This window comes from Alligator mississippiensis, chromosome 10, assembly GCF_030867095.1.
Source record: "Alligator mississippiensis isolate rAllMis1 chromosome 10, rAllMis1, whole genome shotgun sequence".
NCBI classification, from domain to species: Eukaryota; Metazoa; Chordata; order Crocodylia; family Alligatoridae; genus Alligator; species Alligator mississippiensis.
In genome coordinates, this window is record NC_081833.1 from 36,277,094 (window position 1) to 36,297,026 (window position 19,933).

Here is a 19,933-nt window from a genome sequence, read left to right on the forward strand (position 1 = left end):
GCCTGGAAAACCCTTTGATGCTCTAGATCCTCTCTTTCCCTGGATTGGTGACCCAGGGGCTGTTTTTCTGTTCTCTCTCACAGGGTGGACAGTTTTTCTGCTGTAACAAAATGTCCAGTAGAAGACTGTGCAGACTGAATAGCAAGAGACATCCCCCAGTCCTCCCCTGTGACCAGGAGCTGTGCCTTCATAGACAGTGAAGTGCTTTCCCAAGAAAAATCATTTAGATGAGGGAGCCCTTTCACCACACATCTGCACAAAAACCCCACTGGAAAATTATCAGAATTTCCCATGGGTTGGGGCAGAAATTCCAGTTTTCAGTCAGCTGCAGCAATAATAAAGCCAGTGAGGGCTGTGCCTCTTTTACCTGGCTGACATGCTGCATTCTCCAGGTCTTCCACCAACATCCTCCTCCATGCTGCTGGGATCACCAGCCTTCAGATTTTCAATAACATCCATTCAATGTTGAGCTCTTCTCCAGGCTAGCTGTTTACAGCCGGGGAGCTCTGTGTCCTCACAGCTGTCCAGGCTCTGAACCTCTCCTTTTCCTGATTCATAGAGGAGTTCAAGCCAGAATGAAAACCCATGTGCACGGCATTGCTTTCTGCATGTCCAGATCCTCCTACCACAGACAGCACACAGGGGCAGAGTTGCAATTGATATTATCCCCTGGGGGAACCTTTATGGGCACATGCACTGCTGCCCATTAATTCTCAGTCAACCCCAATCAGCCAGTGGGGTGAGAATGAAGCCGCTATCCTACAAGACGTACCTCCTTTAGGTCCCAGATGGTGGGGTTTGTTCTCTGAGGCCAAGGTTGGCCACTGCTCTGGTACTGGTTTCCAGTTAAGACATACCCAGGCACAGGGGCTTATCTCTGGTCCCTGTCTCACTGCAAGCCTGCAAAACTGGTGGGCATCAGGGCCATGGGTGCTGAGCAAGGGTGCTGTACAAAAGTAGGTGCAGAAACAGTTTGGCAGTGAGAGAGGACAAAAGCAATGGTGTAACCATTGTCATGACTCTGGATGTCTTCTACTTTCCTCAGGAACACGTGATCACTCAAGCCTGAGTTTGCCTTGGATCAAAATGACCTCTCCCCAGTTATTGTCAATTGGGTTGAAGCCAGAAAGATGGTTGCCATATCTGCCTGTGGAAGCAAGATTGGTCCAAAAGTGGCTACCATTGGTGATGTGTAGGGGGTATATGTGGGTGCATGTGCACCCTCTGAGATTTGCCGTGCATCCCCTGAGATTGGCGGGTGGTTGCCACTCGCTCCCCCGCCAATGCTGCTGGCGGCATGTGCGGGTGGTTGCCAATCACCACTCGGCGCTTGCCACCCCTCTCCTCACCGCTGACACTGCTGCAGCCACCTGCGGGCGGTCCTCTCTCGGCCCAATCTTGCCACTGACATCTCCACAGCCAACTGGGTGGTCCCCACTCGCTACTGCCATGCCCCTACTGCTGCCACTGCCTGCAGGCCCCAGTTCATGGTGGCTGCCATTTGCAGCTGCTAAGAAAATGGAAGCCATGTGCAGGGGGAAATGACCACAGTTAAAGGGGCCTGGGAGACAGGGTCCTTGGGGGCTGGGGTACAGCTGTGAAATGTGCACAAGGGGAATGAGGTAGGCATTAGGGGGAAAGAGGTGGATGTAGGAATTGCAGGGGAAGATGCGTGGGAACATTTAAGAAGGAAAATAGGGGGCAGGGAGAAGACAATGCTCAGAAGAGGCGGGAGGCTGAGAAAAGAAGGATGTAAGGGCAGCAGAAGCCCCAGTAAGCAAAGAAGCCACAGGTGAGGATAGTAAAGGAAGGACAGGAGGCTGGAAATTCCCCTGGCAGAGACCAAAGCCTTGAGCTAAGAGGGGAAGTGGGTGGCCTGGTGGATGCACAAGAAGGAGGAGGCAACGGGGGAGGCCTTCTCATTCTTCCTGTGAAAGTAGGGCAAAAGCTCAGGTCTTCGTGTATGAATGCATGGAGCATGACTGGAACAACAGAGTTGGTGGGATAGCTCACATGACTGGAGCAGTCATGGATAAACTGGCATGCATAAACTGTTCAGGAAAGACAGGCAGGGGAGAAGAGGGGAAGGAATTTAATGTAAAATTTAATGTAAAAGCTGTACAGCTTCAGTATGAAATAAGAGGCCAGTAGAAAGTCTCTGGGTTTGGGTCAAAGAAGAGAGCAACAAGGGTGATGTTGTGGTGGGTATCTTCTAGATACCACCAGTCCAGGAGGGTAAGGTGGATGAAGCTTTCTTCAAACAGCTTGCAGAATTTTCAGATCATGGGCCCTGGTTCTCATGGGGGACTTCAATCATCCTGACATCTGCTAGGAGGGCAATACAGCAGTGCACAGGCAATCCAACAAGTTTTTGGATGGGGAGAGTATTGGGGACAATTTCCTGGTGCAAGTGTTGGAGAGATCAACTAGGGGCCGTGCTCTTTTTGACCTGGTATTCACAAACAGCCAGGAATTGATGGGGAATATCAGTGCCCAAGTGCATGGCAACTTGGGCATCAGTGACCACAAGATGATTGAGTTCAGGATCCTGAGAAAAGGAAGGAAAGAGAGCAGCAGAGTTAGGACCCTGGGCTTCAGAAAAGCATACTTCAACTCGCTCAGGGAACTGATGGCCAGGATTCCCTGGGAAGCCAAACTGAGGGGGAAATGAGTCTGGGAGAGCTAGTTGTATTTTAAAGAAACCTTACTGGGCACAGGAATGAACCATCCCGATGAGCAGGAAGACCAGCAAGTATGGCAGAAGACCAGCTTGGCTTATCAGGGAACTTTTCAATGAGCTAAAACACATAAAGGAAGCCTACAAGAAATGGAAACTTGGATAAATGACTAAGGAGGAATATAAGAATATTGTGCAGGCATACAGAGATTAAATCAGGAAGGCCAAAGCCCAATTGGAGTTGCAGCTAGCGAAGGACATGAAAGGTAACAAGAAGGGTTTCTACAAGTATGTCAGTAACGAGGTAGATCAGGGAAACTGTGGCCTCTTACTGAATGGGGGAGGCAACCTAGTGACAGATGATGTGGAAAAGGCTGGAGTACTCAATGCCTTTTTTACCTCAGTCTTCACAGGCCAGGTCAGCTCTCAGACTACTGCATCTGGCAGCAGTTTGGGGAGGAAGTGAGGATCCAATAGTACCAAAGAAATGGGTTAGGAACTATTTAAAAAGCTGGATTTATACAAATCCATGGGGCTGGACACGATGCACCTGAGGGCAATGAGAGAGTTGGCTGATGTGATTGAAGAGCCGCTGACCATCTCTGAAAACTTGTGGTGCTCATGAGAAGTCCCCAGTGATTGGAAAAGGGCAAAAGTTGTGTCCATCTTTAAGAAAAGGAAGGAGGATCTGGGGAACTGCAGACTGGTCAGTCTCACCTCAGTCCCTGGAAAAGTCATGGAGCAAGTCCACAAGGAATCAATTTCTAAGCACCTGAAGAAGAAGGTGATTAGGACCAGTCAGTAAGGATTCACCAAGGGCAAGTCATGCCTGACCAACCTGATTGCCTTCTATGATGAGATGACTGGCTCGGTGGATGCAGGGAAAGCAGTGAACGTACCTACACCTTGACTTTAGCAAGGCTTTTGATATGGTCTCCTGCAACATTCTTGCAAGCAAGCTAAAGAAGTACTTGTTGGATTAATGGACTGTAAGGTGGATAGAAAACTGGCTGGAGCATTGGGCTCAGAGGGTAGTAATCAATGGCTTGCTGTCTAGTTGGCAGCCAGTGTCAAGTGGAGTGCCCAGGGGTCAGTCCTGGGGCTGGTTTTGTTCAATATCTTCATCAATGACTTGGAAGATGGCATAGAGTGCACCCTCAGCAAGTTTGCAGATGACACCAAGCTGGTGGGAGTAGTAGATATGCTGGAGGGAAGGACTGAAATTTAGAGTGACTTAGACAAATTGGAGGATTGGACCAAAAGAAATCTCATGAATTTCAATAAGGACAAGTATGAAGTCCTGCACTTAGGAAGGAAGAATCCCATGCACCGGTACAAACTGGGGACTGACTGGCTGGGTAGCAGCTCTACAGAAAAGGATGCGGGAATTATAGTAGACAATTAGCTGAATATGAGCCAACAGTGTACCTTTTGTCATAAAGAAGGCTAACAGCATACTGAAGTGTATTGCCAGCAAATTGAGAAAAGTGATTCTTTCCTTCTATTTGGCATTGGTGAAGCCACATCTGGAGTACTGTGTCCTGTTTTGGGCCCTCACTACAGAAAGGATGTGGGCAAATTGGAGGGAGTCCAGCAGAAGGTAATGAAAATCATTAGAGGATTGGAGCACATGACTTCTGAAGAGAGGCTGAGGAAAGTGGGCTTATTTAATCTGGAGAAGAGAAGACTGAGGGCAATTTAATAACAGCCTTCAAATACCTGAATGGTGGTTCCAAAGAGGAATCTCCATCCTTAGAAGTTTAAGATCCAGCTAGACAAAGCCTTAGTTGGGATGATATAATTGGAGATGGTCCTGCTTTGAGCAGGGGGTTGGACTAGATGACCTCCTGAAGTCCCTTTCAACCCTAATTTTCTATGATTCACTGATCCTGAGGTTTCTCCTCTGCCCTTAAGAATCCTCCGATTTTTCTTAAGGAGTCCAGAGGAAGCCCTGTCCAGTGGTTTTGCCCTGGCTGCTGGGGAAGGGTGGACAATAATGGCAAACTAGGGATGCCAAGGTCCAGGTCTAGACACGTCCAAGTACTGCAGCAGTGGAGTGGTGTTCAGATGACTACAATTGTGTGTCAAGACAGGTTGGGGATCTCCTCTTGCTTGTGCTGGTTCTTTGGCCTCCAAGTTAGTGTGATAGAGAATGGGCAGGGAGAGAAGAAGGCACAGAGAGTACTCAAACTCTCTGGAAGGATGGAGTGGTTCCGGGATAAGAGTGGGGTTCTGAGTCCTGAGGAATGGGCTGTACTGAGTAGGGGTGAGCTGTAGTGAGGCTAAAGTGATGTGTTTTATCCATTGGAGCAAAGCTTGTATCTTGGAAAAATATTAAAAGCAGCGGAACCCCATGAGAACAGTGCCTTTGATAGCTCAGCTGGTAAAGCAGGAGACTGTAGCATTCTCTTGGATAAAGTAAGTCCCCCCAAAGCCTGAAACTGAATGAGGCAGACAAGGTTCCTTGGGTGAATTTGATATCTTTTATTAGACCAACCCAAATGGTTGGAGAATAGTTATTAAGCAAGCTTTCGGGTTCAAAAACCCTTCGTCAGGCTAAGGAAGTTTCAGCAGTTGGTGTGCGCTCTTCCTGGATGGAATGAAAAGTAAACAAGCCAGGGGCTGGGCTGGGCTGGGGCGTCAGTTTCCAGGCAGATTATAATGTATCAAAAATCCAATGTCTATGTTTAGTGGCCCTCCTGTGAGAAATGTGCCCCCACCGGTAGGAGGGCCACTCTCTCTCCAATCTCTCAGTCCTGATCCTCAAGGGAAATTTACACAACACTTCCCAGAGACAAGCCTATGAGCTCCATTTCATCAACCTGCTGGATACTAGAGATCATGGACTAAACATAGACAGTGGATTTTTGATACATTACAATCTGCCTGGCAACTGACTCCCCAGCCCAGCCCAGCCCAGCCCAGCCCAGCCCCTGGCTTCTTTACTTTTCATTCCATCCAGGAAGAGCACACGCCAACTGCTGAAACTTCCTCAGCCTGACGAAGGGTTTTTGAACCCGAAAGCTTGCTTAATAACTATTCTCCAGCCATTTAGGTTGGTCTAATAAAAGATATCAAATTCACCCAAGGAACCTTGTCTGCCTATGTCCTTAGACTAACACGGCTACAACCCAAACCCCTGAAACTGAATGAGGCACTTCAACCCTTTTGGTCTCATATCCTCCCGATTGAGCTATTTTGGCAAGAGCTGCAAAGACAGCTGCTGATTTTGCTGTGGCCAGGCTTTGTGAACTCGTTTCCTGAGGCATTGCCCAGAAGGGAGAGCTTTTAGTCAAGTTCCCAGAGTGAGATGGCCTTTGTGGTGGGTCAGTGGGGGGTGCTTTGGCACTGAGCTGCCCACCTCACTGTGCCTGACCAAAACCAAGCTTTGGATGCCTCCTCAGGGACGCCAACTTTTGGCCAACTCCCTTCCTGGAGCACACCCACTGCCACCACCCGAGCTCCGGTCTTTGTTAGGGCTCTGTGCCGCTTGGGGTACGCAGGCCGTGTAGTCCTAGGGGTTGCTTAGCCCCAGCAGGATATATCTATGTGCTTCCTATAGCCTGAAGCATAGAAAGTAGCCTCCCTTAGCTAGCTGAGCAAAGGGAGCAAAAAGGCTTGCCCAATCCCTCTCAAACAGTTACTGCCAGGCTTGCTATGATTAGAGATGCCAAACAATCAATTTGAAAAACATCAGCGTTACCTGTTGGAGTGACATTGGCTTAAGCCTAGCCCCCATGTCGTGCGGTCAGAACTCAGAACAATGGAGAGGCTAGAGCCCCCCCCTCCCCCCCCCCCAGGTTTATGCAGCAAGTTGGTTGCCTAGGTAACCAGGTGGACAGACATGGGAAGAGACAAAGAAAGAGAAAAAGGAAAAAAAAACCCAAACCCTAAGTGAGAGAGCAGAGCCACAGGCTCTACAAGTTTTTTTGTCCCAGCCTTCTGCCTGCCTTCCTCCTCTTGAGTTTGAGTCTGGCTGGGCTTGCTTTCCCTGGGGCTTTTTGGAGATTGGAGATGGAGGAAGTTAAGAACTGGGAGTTGTTCCCGTGGTGACAGACCAGCTAGTTAGTCACTTGGTAAGAGATAGACCAAGGGGCTGCAGATGTTGTTTACTACTTCACAGATTAAAATGTATGGTTCTTCTCATTCACATATGTGTGTGTTTATTGAACCTAGTGATCATCACTACAGAGGAAACCTGCCTGGCACCTGTCCCAAAGGGGTTTGGCTTCCCTGTAAGAGGCTTGTACAAAGTAACCATGCTGGATGGGGAGACCTGGTTGTGGGCAGTTGGTTAGGAGGAGCTCTGAGCAGGTGTATGTTGTTACCTCTCTCTTCTTTAGTGTCTTAATAAAGTTAACCTGTTTCTGTAAGAAGACTAGGGTTCTTCTGCTGAACCCACAAATAAACACATTATATCAGACTTGGTTTGAGAGCAAGCTTTGGTGGTTTGGAAAATAATGGACCAGCTAACAGTCCTTATACAGTCAAACCAGTCCAGAAATGCAGCAGAAGACTAAAAGGGAGTCAGGCAATATTTGAATTATTCTTGAGAGCAAATGGAGCTACAAAAATTGAGGAACACAAAGTAGGCCTTTTTTTTAATATGACAGGGAACTTTACTGCTGCTTTAGAGGCAGCAGTAACTTTATTCAATAGTTTTGCACTAAGTGTAAGAGGCAAGCCACTTCTGAGATGGTGGTAACTAAAATGGAAGTGTATTGCAGGCCTCAAACAAGTTAAACTTTTGAGAGGCATCAGTTTGGTGGGACAGGGAGTTTGGGGGTGGGATGCAGAGGCATGACTAGTGATTTTTGTGCCCTGGGCAGAGATGGGGTGGGGTGGAAGGTATGTGTGTGTGTATATGCACAGTTATGTGGCTTCTGCTGTCAAGGCTGGCTCCCTGTACCTTGCTTGCTTGGGTCTGGGACCAGCTGTGCACACCCTGCCTGGCTGAGGCAGCTGGGTCATGCACTTCCCAGGGGCTGTGTCCCCTCTAAATCAGCTGGTGCCCCCATTACCACCCCTAATAATACTACGGACAGGGCAAGTGTGAGGGCAGGGCCTGCCACAGAACTCAGGTCTACAGGGTGCCACTTGTCATGGCAATGACCAATGGATTTCAGGTAAAAGAAACAAAATATCCACGCGCTTTGCTCTGAAGAAGGGAACAGCAGCATATCTCATAGCAAAGGCTGTAGCAACACTAATTTCAGACCAAAGTTTTTCCTTATAGGAACTCGGCAACAGACAGGTGTCACCACAGGCTGGGCCATTACACTGAATACAAATGAAATGTACTGCTTATGTTAGATATTGTTTTCAGAGTCTGTGAATAGGAGTCTAAAGGAAAAGCCTACCCAAATAGAGTTAAGACGAGTAAACCTTAAGTACTGGTGGGGAACTAATTCCAATAAAAGGTAATGGTGAATTTAAAGTAAATAATAAAAAACCAAAACAAAATAAGAAGGTGTGATTGTAGCTAGGACTGATGTTTCAATGCTGGGGCTGAAAACTTGTTAAACCCTGGTCCTACTTGAAAAAAACCTATACTGTAAAAGGCCAAGAATCAATAGAGGGGGGTATTGAGCAGTACAGCCTCTGTCAAAAACACAGACATTGTCAGATGAAGCAAGATGCGCTTATACCTGAAAGTTGGAATACCTGGAACACCTGAAGTCATGGTCCAAAATCGGTACAGATCTGTTTGTAGGCAGGCATAACTAGGTAATGGGCTTGGAGCATTATTCAGAAGCTGAGATACTGGATAATGCAAATACCAAGTATGTTGGTCAGGGCAGTAGGAAGAGAGACCAGAACCCACAGCTGGCTCTGCTTGTCTGGGTGATATTGGCTATACGATTAACGGGGATCTGGATTTTCTGCTTGCTGCAGAAAAACACAGATGTTCTGCTTTAAAGGAGAAAAACACAGATTTTCTCCTTTAAAGGACAAAATCACATTTTTCCCCTTTAAAGGAGAAGACTGTGGGAAACAGTGGGTTCCCCCTTGCAAGGGGCTGCTTGGGGCTGAGGGAGCAGGGGGAGGTTGACTAGAGGCAGGGGGCACCATGTGCGTGTGTGTGCTCACATGCACATGGACAGCAAACATCCAGACAGGGTGGTAGGAGCAGCTGGGTACCTCAATGGGGGGCAGGAGTTGGAGGGCCAGGGCTTGTGGACCATCTGGGGGTAGGGGGGCGGGGGAGGAAGGGTGTCTACCAGTACTGGGGGAAGGATCCCAGGTGCCAGGGCTGCAGGAGGGCAGGGGGACTGAGGCAGTGCTGGGTGCTGTCAGTGAGCTCAGCCCTGCAGCAGGGGAAGGGAGTGGGGGGTCCTATGGGCATGGCAGGGAGCTTCATGGCACAGGCAGCAGCTAGGGCATTAAATGTTGCTCCACACCTCTGGTTGTGACTGGGGCTGCAGTGCAGTGGAGAGGTCTGGTGCAGCAGCATGAGGCTGAGTGTAGCTCTGTCCTGAGCCGCTGGAGGAGAGTGAGTGGTTCTAGGGAGTCTCCATCCCACCTGTGGCAGCTGGAGTTGCTACTGCTTATGCAGGCAATGGTGGAGCAAGTCCAAACCCAGTGTGGGCTGGAGGGAGGAGGAGGGGGATGCCTGTGGCACCCCTGCCCCAGGCTGAGACACCTACGCTGCGCCAGGCAGCCTGGCCACAGCAGCCCCCCACCCATGCAGGCATCTCCCAGCTGCATGCAGCTGCCTTCGTCCCTAAGAGCACAGGCACTCGTCCCCAGTGGTTCAGCCACACCCCAGGCCACTGGCTGCAGGTTAGGAGTGAGGGGCACCAGTAAGGTCAGCCTGGCCAGGGGCCTGAGGGTCAGGAGTGAGGGGCACTGGCAAGGATGGGATGGTGGGGGCTGTGGGTTGGGTGGGAGTGAGGGGCACTGGAGGCTGTGGGTTGGGAGTGAGGAGCACTGGCAGGGCTGGGGATGGCTGCAGGTCAAGAGTAAGGGACACTGGTAGAGCCAAGGGGATGTGGGTTGACAGTGAGAAGCACTGGCAGGGCCAAGGGGCTGTGGGTTGAGAATGAGGGGCACCAGCGGGGCTGTGGGTTGGGAGTGAGGGATTGGCAGGGTCAGGGGGCTATGGGCTGGGAATGAAGGGCACCAACACAGCTGGGGAGTGGGGGGCTATGGGTTGGGAGTAAGGGGCACTGGCAGGGTTGGGGGGCTGTGGCTTGGGAGTGAGGGGCAACAGCAGGGGCAAGGGCAGGGCACCATCATATCAGAGCTATTTCCCCCTCAACTACTCTGTGATTGTGCTGTATGAAGAGTGTCACAACCCAAAGTTGTGATTTGTTGTTTGTGTGCGCTTCGGCAACGCTAAATTATGTTCCCGCTAAAATTACAGCTTCCTTACACGATCGAGTTCTCTGCTGCGGGAGAGAACTCCGGTGCAACGGGGAATTTCCCGCCAATTTGCAGCTTCTTTGCATGGTGCATTTCTTTTGCATCTCAGAGATGCACAGTGCAAAGGAGTTCCCGCCATTTGTATTTAGATTCGCGCCACATTATTGGCCAGTTCTGAATAAAGGCATACATGGCGGCTAGCTATTGGCTTGCTAGCCATACAAAAGGCTTGGGTAGTTTCCGCCCAAGTCGGAGAGAGAGGAAAACTGGAGAGAGACAGAACTCGCCAGGAGGAGGAGACTTCGTGCTGTGTGAAGATCTCTAAGCAATGTGGACCCTTGCAGACCCAACGCGCCTCTCTTAAGCAGGCAACAGAGGTCTAAACAGCTTCTGGCCTCTCCCCGTCGCCGAGCGCAATCCTAGACGTATCCCTATCCTACATACCCAATTTTCGAACCCACAGAGTCTTAACGGTTCTGGGGGCCTGGAAACCGAACAGAACCCACGGAGCTTCGACAACTCCGTGAGGAAAGAATTGCCAAACCCACGGAGCCTAAACAACTCCAGGGCCAAAGAACCGAATTTGTCAGAGTCCTCCAACGAGGATTTAAGCGGAGCTGCACCTGGAAAACTGTCCAGCCTACACCGCGACCATCTTGGGTGTAAGTAAATAATCTTTTCAATCAACCACTACGCCTCTGTGACTAATTCTAGCCCGCGCGTGCCTTGCCGCCATGCGGTTTTCTCCGGCCCCGCGTGCCCGGGCTGCTGGCCACAGCTCGCGTGCGCAAAGACAGGCCCGGCTCGCCCCCGGCCCGCACAAAGAGGTGCTCAGAACAGCCGATGTCAGTAGGCTGGTGCATGGGTGACTGGTGCCTCCTGAGTCCGGGGGGGGCACTTGCCCCCACAGTGATCAGTGCTCTCGGGGGTGGGGGGGCACCAGCACTCTCGCCTGCCCCCCCTGCCTGTCACCTAAGTGAGCAATGCTGCTGTCAGGGTTGCACCAGCGCTCTCAGGGGGTGCACATACATCCCCTATGCATTGCCACTGGACTGGTGAGAAGTTGGCTGCTGCTTCCAAGATGCCTTTCCTGTCTTTGTGTAGTTTGTCATTAAGTGCCAACACCTCCTTGGGTGCAGCACTAATGCCCACTTTGGACTCTTTTTAATGACTCTTGCCTGCGGAAGAACCATTTTGTCAGTCCCAGAGGCTGTGTATTCCAGGCCTGCACCACATGGTCATGGTTGGTAGATCTGCCCATGCCAGACCCAGGCAGGTAGAGCTCCCACAAGTGTCAAGAAAGTCTGTGGGTAGGGGTTGTGGCAGGCCAGCAGGGGGTGCTTCTGCCCTGAGCCACTCGCCTTACTGTGCCTGACCAAAAACCAAGCTCTGAATGCCTCCACTGGGGCATCTCACATCTGGCCCACCCCCTTCCTGGAGCACACCCACAAGCCTGGGGTAACTGCTGCCGTCACCCAGGGGTCTGGTCTGTATTTGGGCCCTGTGCCTCCTAGGTACACAGGCCTTGTATACCTTGAAGGTGCTTGACCCACTGCGAGAACTTGGGATGCTTCCTTAAGCCTGAAGCATGGAAAGTAGCCTCCCTTAGTCAGCCAAGTATAGGGAGCATAAAGGCATGCCTCTCCCAGTAAGTACCACCGAGCTTGTTATAGTGGAGAGCTTTATTGGTTAAAGAGGGTAGGCTTGGGGAACGGTACAGGTTAGAGAAATGTCAAAGAATAACCCAGAGTAAACAGTACAGCTTGGTAGTCTTTTGTTACGCTTCTACATTATGGTAAGCTATATTTCTAGATAAGTTTCAGGTAAGTTACTCTCAAGTATTATCCAGAGGCTGATTGAGCTTCCACTGGAGGCAGACAGTTCATTGTGTCAGTGACAGTTCATTGTGTCAGTGAGTTTCCAGATGCCTTTCCCAAGATGGAGGGACCCTCAAATAACCTTTATGACCTCACCTTCCAGGCCCAATCAAAGGCAGGTGTTGTTTGATGTTGACCAACCTATTTAAAAAGCAGCATGGTCATCTAAGGGTGTGACATGGCTCAAGTCCATGCCACCATGCCATGAGGTCAGTGCTTAAAACAATAGAGACAAGATTCACTCCCCTGTACCTGCTTCAGGTCACACAGGCGTAACCTGGGGCAACCAGCTTGACAGACAGGTGAGGAGACAATGACAAAGGAAAAAAAAACTAATAGAAGAGACTGGGATGGAATTCTTCCATGGGGTAGGGCTGCTGTGCGCTTGGGCTCTGCATTGGGTATTTATGAAACCAGCTCTTCTGCAGGTTCTCACTGCATCTGAGTGGGGAATGAACAACTGTTTACTAACCCTGATCTCTGGAGTTCTGTAATCTGGGGGCTGGCTGTCCTTATTTCCACACTGGGAGCCAGCTGCCAAAGCTGGACATGGGGGTGAGAGGTGCATTCAAAAAGCAAGTTGGGGCATTAGGAGGAAGATTGGCACCTACCTGGTCATTAGTGCTACAGGCTGCCACATCCCCAACTCTCATTTGGTGCTAAAAAGCCCCAACCCTGGTGTGGTGAACTCAGCCCAAGGTGGGACAAAAGCAAGCTGCTGAGGTCCTGACAGCTGGTAAAGCTCCTGTGAGGTTTGCACATGGAAGAGGTGTCAAGTTTGCAGTGTCCCGGTTCCTAGTGCCCTTTGCTTTTCCCACACAGTTTGTAGATAGCCCAGGAGTGAAAAAAACCCCAAAACTTAACCTGCATTGGCCGGGAATCGAACCCGGGCCTCCCGCGTGGCAGGCGAGAATTCTACCACTGAACCACCAATGCTCCAGCTGTCGAAATTTTCTCACAACATCTGGCTAAGTCCTGCACAAAGCTCTTTTTTGTGCTCTTCTCTATGTATCTGCTAGCTTAGACCCTCCTCCTTTTCCCAACCGTTTGGAAGGGAAACAGCTGGGCAGCCACATCAGCACAAGGGGCCGGGCCAGCTCTGGCCTGAGGCACCCACGGGAGGGGATCCAGCTGCTGGCAGGGCAGCAGAGGGCAGCAGCACCCACGCACTGGCAGCTCCGCCCCGCACCTGCGGAGGGACCAAGCCGCCAGCGTCTGATGCCAAAACCACATCGCCTGCCCCGGGACAGCGCCTCCAGGCACTCGGCCTTTCCGGAAGGTGCTGGCAGCCCCTAGTATGTGCCCAGCTTTCTGAGGTGCTCAGCACCCAGTAGTTCCCCTGATGCCCACCCACTAGTCGATGCTCACCCTCCCGAGCACCACATGCAGCACAGGGACACCTGGCACATGATTTCGCGGCTGCAAATTTGGATGCAGGGAGGAACATCGCTAGGTCAACTGCCCCAGCCCAGCCCATGAGGGTCGGGGAGGGGAGACCCGTGATCTCTGCCCTGTCTTTGTTTGCCTTTCCAGAAGTACTATTTCCACCTCAACTACACCGTGACTGTGCTATATGAAGAGGTGCTCAGGACATCCAATGTCAGCAGGCTGGTGAGAAGCAGCTCACTCCGTTGCCAGGCTGACTCTTTGCAGCCCTGCCCGGGCAGCCAGCTCTCGGGTTGGGAGGCCGAGTGCTTGGAGGCGCTGCCTCGGGGCAGGTGATGTGGTTTTAGCATCAGACGCTGGCAGCTTGGCCCCCTCTGCCTGGGTGCTCGGCCTGTGCCAGGGGGGACAAAGCGCAGGCAGTCACTCCTGGCACGGCAGCGTGGGTTCCCATCAGGTCCTGGTCAGGGCAAGAGGGCAGCAGGCTCCCAGGGGCTGACGGGGCCCGGGGCCACAGGGCAGCCGTAGGTTGGGGCGGAGCTGCCAGTGCGTGGGTGCTGCTGCCCTCTGCTGCCCTGCCAGCAGCTGGATCCCCTCCCGTGGGTGCCTCAGGCCAGAGCTGGCCCGGCCCCTTGTGCTGATGTGGCTGCCCAGCTGTTTCCCTTCCAAGCGGTTGGGAAAAGGAGGAGGGTCTAAGCTAGCAGATACATAGAGAAGAGCACAAAAAAGAGCTCTGTGCACGACTTAGCCAGATGTTGCGAGGAAATTTCAACAGCTGGAGCATTGGTGGTTCAGTGGTAGAATTCTCGCCTGCCACGCGGGAGGCCCGGGTTCGATTCCCGGCCAATGCAGGTTAAGTTTTGGATTTTTTTTTTTCACTCCTGGGCTACCTACAAACTGTGTGGGAAGAGCAAAGGGCACTAGGAACCGGGACACTGCAAACTTGACACCTCTTCCATGTGCAAACCTTACAGGAGCTTTACCAGCTGTCAGGACCTCAACAGCTTGCTTTTGTCCCACCTTGGGCTGAGTTCACCACACCGGGGTTGGGGCTAAAGGGAAGTTGGGGGTGTGGCAGCCTGTAGCACTAATGACTGGGTAGGTGCCAATATCCTCCCAGCGAACCAACTTGCTCTTTCAGCTAAATGAGTCTTGATCACTCCATATCATGTAAAATTCTGGAGACTTTCCATGAGAGTTAAGGAATTTTTCATAGATTTCATAGACATTAGGGCTGGAGTGGAACTTGCAAGATCATCAAGTCCAGCCCCCTGCCCAAGGGGCAGGAAGTCTACTGGGGTCAAATGATCCCAGCAAGATAAGCATCCAAGTGTGTTTTAAAGGTGTCCAGAGTAGGTGCTTGCACCACTTCTGTAGGTAGTCTATTCCAGACTCTGGTGACTCATACAGTAAAGATATTTTAAATGTCCAACTTAAAACAGTCTTCCCAGAGTTTGTGACCATTAGACCTAGTCTTCCTTTGGGGTGCCCTGGTGAACACATATTTTCCCAGTTCCTGGTGCACACCCCTAATATACTTATAGGCCACCATCAAGTCTCCCCTGAGCCTACGCTTTTCCACGCTGAAGAGTCCCATGCCTCTCAGCCTCTCCTCATAATGCCTGTTCTCTTGTCCTCTGATCATGTACATGACTCTCGTCTGGACTCTCTCAAGATTCTCCACATCCTACCTAAAATTCAGAGCCTGGACAAGGAGCCTGGACAAATTATCCCACAAGCCTGGGTTTCCATTCCACTTAAACTGGGTTTGTCTGAATTATTATCATTATTTAATCTTCCTTGATATGAGAGTTGGTGACATAATAAACCAGCTCTCCCCATACTTGTGTAGTCCTTTCTAACTTTGCTGTCTGATCAATCCCTTATTCCATCCTCTCTACTTTATCCAGGTTCTTGTTTTTCCTCCCTTGCCTTCCACACCTATGTATATGATTGTCTTCTCTGGGCAGTCCCATTCTTCTCTAATCATATGCCCAAATAATTTTAACTTCTCTCTCTCCATGGTGTTGATGTGATATCTTGTCATACCAAACTTCTCATTGTCATTACATTATTTGGTGTCCATGCAATTCTCAGTAGTTTTCAGTGAAACTTGGAATTTCTCCATCTTTAAAAGTCCAACATTCATGGCCATATATAGCTGTTGTCCATACAGTAGCCTGCAAAATCAAGCCAGTCCATCTTTTCTTCCTGATCCTTGGTAAGTTTTCTAGGGCTGTTCTTGCTAAACCTAATATTTTGTGTATATCCTGTTAACATGCACAATCTTGACTAATGACTGCGCCCAGATACACAAACAAGTTAACTTGCTCTAGCTCTTTCCTATTCACCAGAATCCTTAGGTTTTGTTCTTCTTTTCTTATGACCATTGTCTGTTGTCTTCAAGATATTCATTGATAGTCCATACATTTTTCCTAATGTATGCAATCTGCTAATCAAATCCCGTAGTTCCTCAGATAATAAGGCAATCCTAGACTTCATTACCTGCATGCCTCAAATTATTTATTAATCTTCCAGCTATCTTAAGGCCTCCTCTAAGATCTTTCTGTACTTTCCTCATTGCTACCTCGGCTTGACTGTTGCATAGGTAAGACAATACTACGCATCCTTGCCCTCCACCTCCCGTGACTACAAGCCACTCCGATCTTACTCCTGCCACTTTTGTAGCTGATTTCTGATTAAGACACAGCTTCCACAGCAGTTCAACTAAGAGTAGCGGGAAGTCTTTCTCAAGCATCATTAGCCATGACTTATCATGCCCCACCAAATCAGATGCCTTAGTGAAGTCGACAAAGCAGAGATATAACAGTGGTTCCCATTCTCAGTCTTTTCTCATCATGATGATCCCTTGTGTCCTTTCCGGGTCCAAACCCTGCTTGCTCAGTGATAGTTTTTGGTCTGCTTTTCTTGGAATCCTTTCCAGAATGGTCTTTAACAAAACCTTGCTCACATGTGATACCAAAGACATTATCCTGCAGTTTATACATCCCTGGCGGGCAGCTTTCTTCATCATTTAAATATAATCTTGTTAATTAATCAGGCCACTCCCCAGGTTCTGAACAGACAGCATCATGTCTACTTCTACCTCTCCATCCAGCTTGAGATGCTCTATGGCAGGCTTGTCCAACATACGGCCCGTGGGCCGCCATGCAGCCTACTAAGCCATTTTATCTGGCCCGTGGCAGCGCCAGCACTGCCACAGAACACAGAGCATGGAGCCACGGCGGTGGAGGCGGAGCGCAGAGTCACGGCGGTGGCAGAGGTGCAGAGCTGTGGTGGCGGCAGCGCTGGTGGAGCTGCAGTGGCAGCAGCAGTGCCGGCAGAGCCGCGGCGGCGAAGCACAGAACCACGGCAGTGGGGCAGCGGTGGCGGGGCAGCGGCAAGGCGGGCTGGGCCAGCCCATGGGCCCCAGCCGGCAGCGAGGGGAGGGAAGCTGCTCACCCCCGCAGTGCCCGGCTCATCTGTGAGCCGGGTCCTGCCGCAGCTGCCCCAAGGGCTGCGCAGAGTGGGGCTGCCCCAGCTGCACCTGATTGGACGAGCTGGGGACGGGCTATGCCCCTTGCCCCCAGCACGTGGCCAGGGGAGCTGCAGTTTGGCCTGCACCCTGCCCACGTGCGTGGTGGACAGAGGCACGAGGTAAGTTCTCACACAGAGGTGGGGATGCCTCGGGGCCACGCCAGGGCAGACGGAGGCACGGGTTAAGTTCCCATGCAGAGCTGGGGGCACCTCGGGGCTGGGTTGGGGCTGTGTGTGTGTGTGTGTGCGTGCGTGCATGCATGTGCATGTGTGTGTGCTACCCAGCACATCCCAATAGCTGCTTTGGCTCTGTCTACTGCAACACACGTGTGCACACTTCCAAACCCATTTCATTGTCACTTCCTGCAAGTTCATTGGTGTCAAAGGTCACGTGGCATCACTTACTGATGTGATGTCACTTCCTGTGAGGTCTTAGAATATGGCTTACTGGCCCACTGGGTGATAAAAAGTTTGTGATCCGGCCCCACGTTCAAAAAGGTTGGACATCCCTGCTTTATGGCTACATCAGCCAGACCTGGAGCATTTTTAGTCCTAAACCTTTTTACAGAAAGCATTATTTCTATTTTAACTGTGGTGGTTCTCTTTCAACTGCCCAGTCTGACCGCCAGTTCACAACTACATCTTTACATCCTGCTTTAGACAAGGCCTCAGGGACAGAGCTAAAGAGCTGCATTATTCAGGCTATGGGTGGGTAGAAAGCAAGCCAGAGCAGAGCATGGAGGGAGGGTCGGTGTCAGGTGCTGGTGGCTGCTGTTTAATCCCCCAGACTATTGTTTCTGCAGGGGGATATGGAGGTACTTGTTGCTGACCTGGTGAAAAGGATTAATGATGGTGAGGAAGAAATAAACAAGAAGCCCATGAGACCCAAAGCGCTGCTGGATAACTGCGTCGAGGTCATGAGGATGCTGTACAGCACTCCATGTGAGAAGTGACCAAGAACAAAACCTTGGAAGGGGCAGAGATGGCTCCTAGTCCACTGGGTAACAGGGTAAGGGGGTGATGTGGAGATGGGTAATTCTAGCTGGGAGGTTTGGAGAGCAAGCATTACTTATGTAGTGAAGGTCACCCAAGGGAGCATATCTGAGAGGTATGAAGGGGCTTTTGTACATTAAAGGCTGCCTGTGACATCGTGTTCATTGCTCTGTGAACTGAGCAGAAGAAACACATAGAAACTGGAGCTACTCAGAACTTGAGAACAGTTGGTGATCCAGCCTGAGAGCTTTGAGTTGCCTGTTTTGCATGTCAGTAACAAAAGCCTCCTGTCTGTCATGCTGCAGGTAAATAGTATTCTGCTTAATATCACAACAGAAGAATTACCATCTCCTTTACCTCTCCATGCTCTTCTTGATGTAACAGAGCACAAGATGTGTTATGTTACTCAAAGGGCTATGAGCAAACTGCCATGCAGCTTGCAGGTGAATGCACTCCGAATCAGACACAGTTGCCTGATTGAGAACAGGGCCCAGCTGTTTTTTATAACAGGGCTCTGAGCATAGGAGAGGGCGGTTTGCGGCAAGCAGCCAAGGAGAGAGCATCACCTGGCTAGAGCTGCTGCTTATAACATCTTGGCGGTACAGGGCAGGAACTATGGGGCTGGCTGGAGGTTTCTGGTCCTGAGGCATGATGTAAAACTACACACTGCTGGGGTTGGATGGTCTGGTGGGACTGCTGGTGGTGGGGCAGTCTCCAAGAAATGCCACACCTGTGTCTCCCCAGTGAAGGGTGAGTATAGAGTGCCAGAAAGCCTCCACCTTGTGTGTGACCCAACAGAGGGAAAACGCTAAGGGAGCACACCCAGAAGGGCCCGGGCTCAGAGTGAGGCCAGAGACAAGGCCCAAGTCAGGTACAGGGACGTGAGGCAGTGCCTACACTCACAGCAAGTCCTGAGGTGTATAAAGGAGCCAGTATTGAAACTCAAGAGGCAAGGGGCCCTAAGCCTAAGAGGGAGATAAGTGTGGAGCTCCAGGGGAAAGAAGATTAAGGGGACTGAGGACCACTGTCAGACGGGATGATGCCCCAGTGTGTGGGCGTGAGGGAACCAAGAGCGTCCCAAGCCAGGCAGAGAGTCTGTGGAAAAATGACCACAATTTCTTCAGTGTCACGTCTTATGGCATGGGAGTAAGAGTACTAATGTGAGGCACTGGAGTGGGGGTCCCACAGTGAGGGGATGGGCTTATGCTGGGTATTAGACCAAACAAGCTAAGGCTGCTTGTTAAGCTGTGGATGCCATCTGGAAGAAGCGGGACACGGTACAAGGGGACCTTCGGCCTGGCAAGCCCTGTGCCTGGCCTTCCTGGGGCTGGTGCGTGTGGTGGGTGGTGGTTGGGCGAGAGCAGTGCAAGGCTGGCAGGTGCGAGTGCCAAAGAGCCCAGGGCTCACCGGGAGGCAGGGCAGGGAGGGGAGGGCCAAGTGGGAGGGGACAGTGATCATGGCAGGAGTGCTGGGTCCCAGGTGGGTGGGCCAGGTGCTTTTGAGCATGTGTTACCTGAAGCTGCAAGAGGGGGTGGGTGTGCTGCCTTTGGTAGCTCAGCTGGTAGAGCGGAGGACTATTGGGCAAGACATCCTTAGGTGGCTGGTTTGAGTCTGGCTTGAAGGAACACTGTGTCTCTCTCTCTGGGAGTGCACGTGGGTTAGGTGGCAGGGGTGTGGTTGGCCCACGGGTGGCCAGGAAGCAAAGAAGGGCCAGGGTGGGGTAGCAGGCAGCAGCCAAAGGAAAGCCAGAGGGCTGCTGAAGCCTGGGACTGAGCCAGGGCCCTTTAGAACTTCAGTCTAATGCTCTCCCAGCTGAGCTACTTTGGCTGGCGGGGGCAAGCAGCTCTGCCTGGGACCTTGCTTGTCAGGCCCTGAGACCAAGGTGGAAGCCTGGGCTTAGGGCTCTGGGCTGGAGGTGCCCGGGCCTCTTGACTGGCTCCCGGACCTGCGGTTGCTTGGCCAGCACCTGTGCTTGATAAAGGAGGTCCAAGAAGTGGCATGGCCTGGGGAGCCTGTGGCTGCCAGGCTCCAGGCTGGCCAACTGGGCAGGGGCTGGGGTTGAAGGCTAGGAGCTGTGGCCTCCTTTGTGAGGTCACTGGCT

General features: G+C 51.3%; 2 non-coding genes across 2 annotated transcripts; one reads left to right on the plus strand and one right to left on the minus strand.

The window, feature by feature from the left end:
• Window positions 1-12,784: 12,784 nt before the first annotated feature.
• Window positions 12,785-12,855, minus strand: TRNAG-GCC (transfer RNA glycine (anticodon GCC)). Its single transcript has one exon. It is a non-coding gene; the product is annotated as a tRNA-Gly (tRNA).
• Window positions 12,856-14,082: 1,227 nt separating this feature from the next.
• TRNAG-GCC (transfer RNA glycine (anticodon GCC)) lies at window positions 14,083-14,153 on the plus strand. Its single transcript has one exon. It is a non-coding gene; the product is annotated as a tRNA-Gly (tRNA).
• The last annotated feature ends 5,780 nt before the right edge of the window (window positions 14,154-19,933 follow it).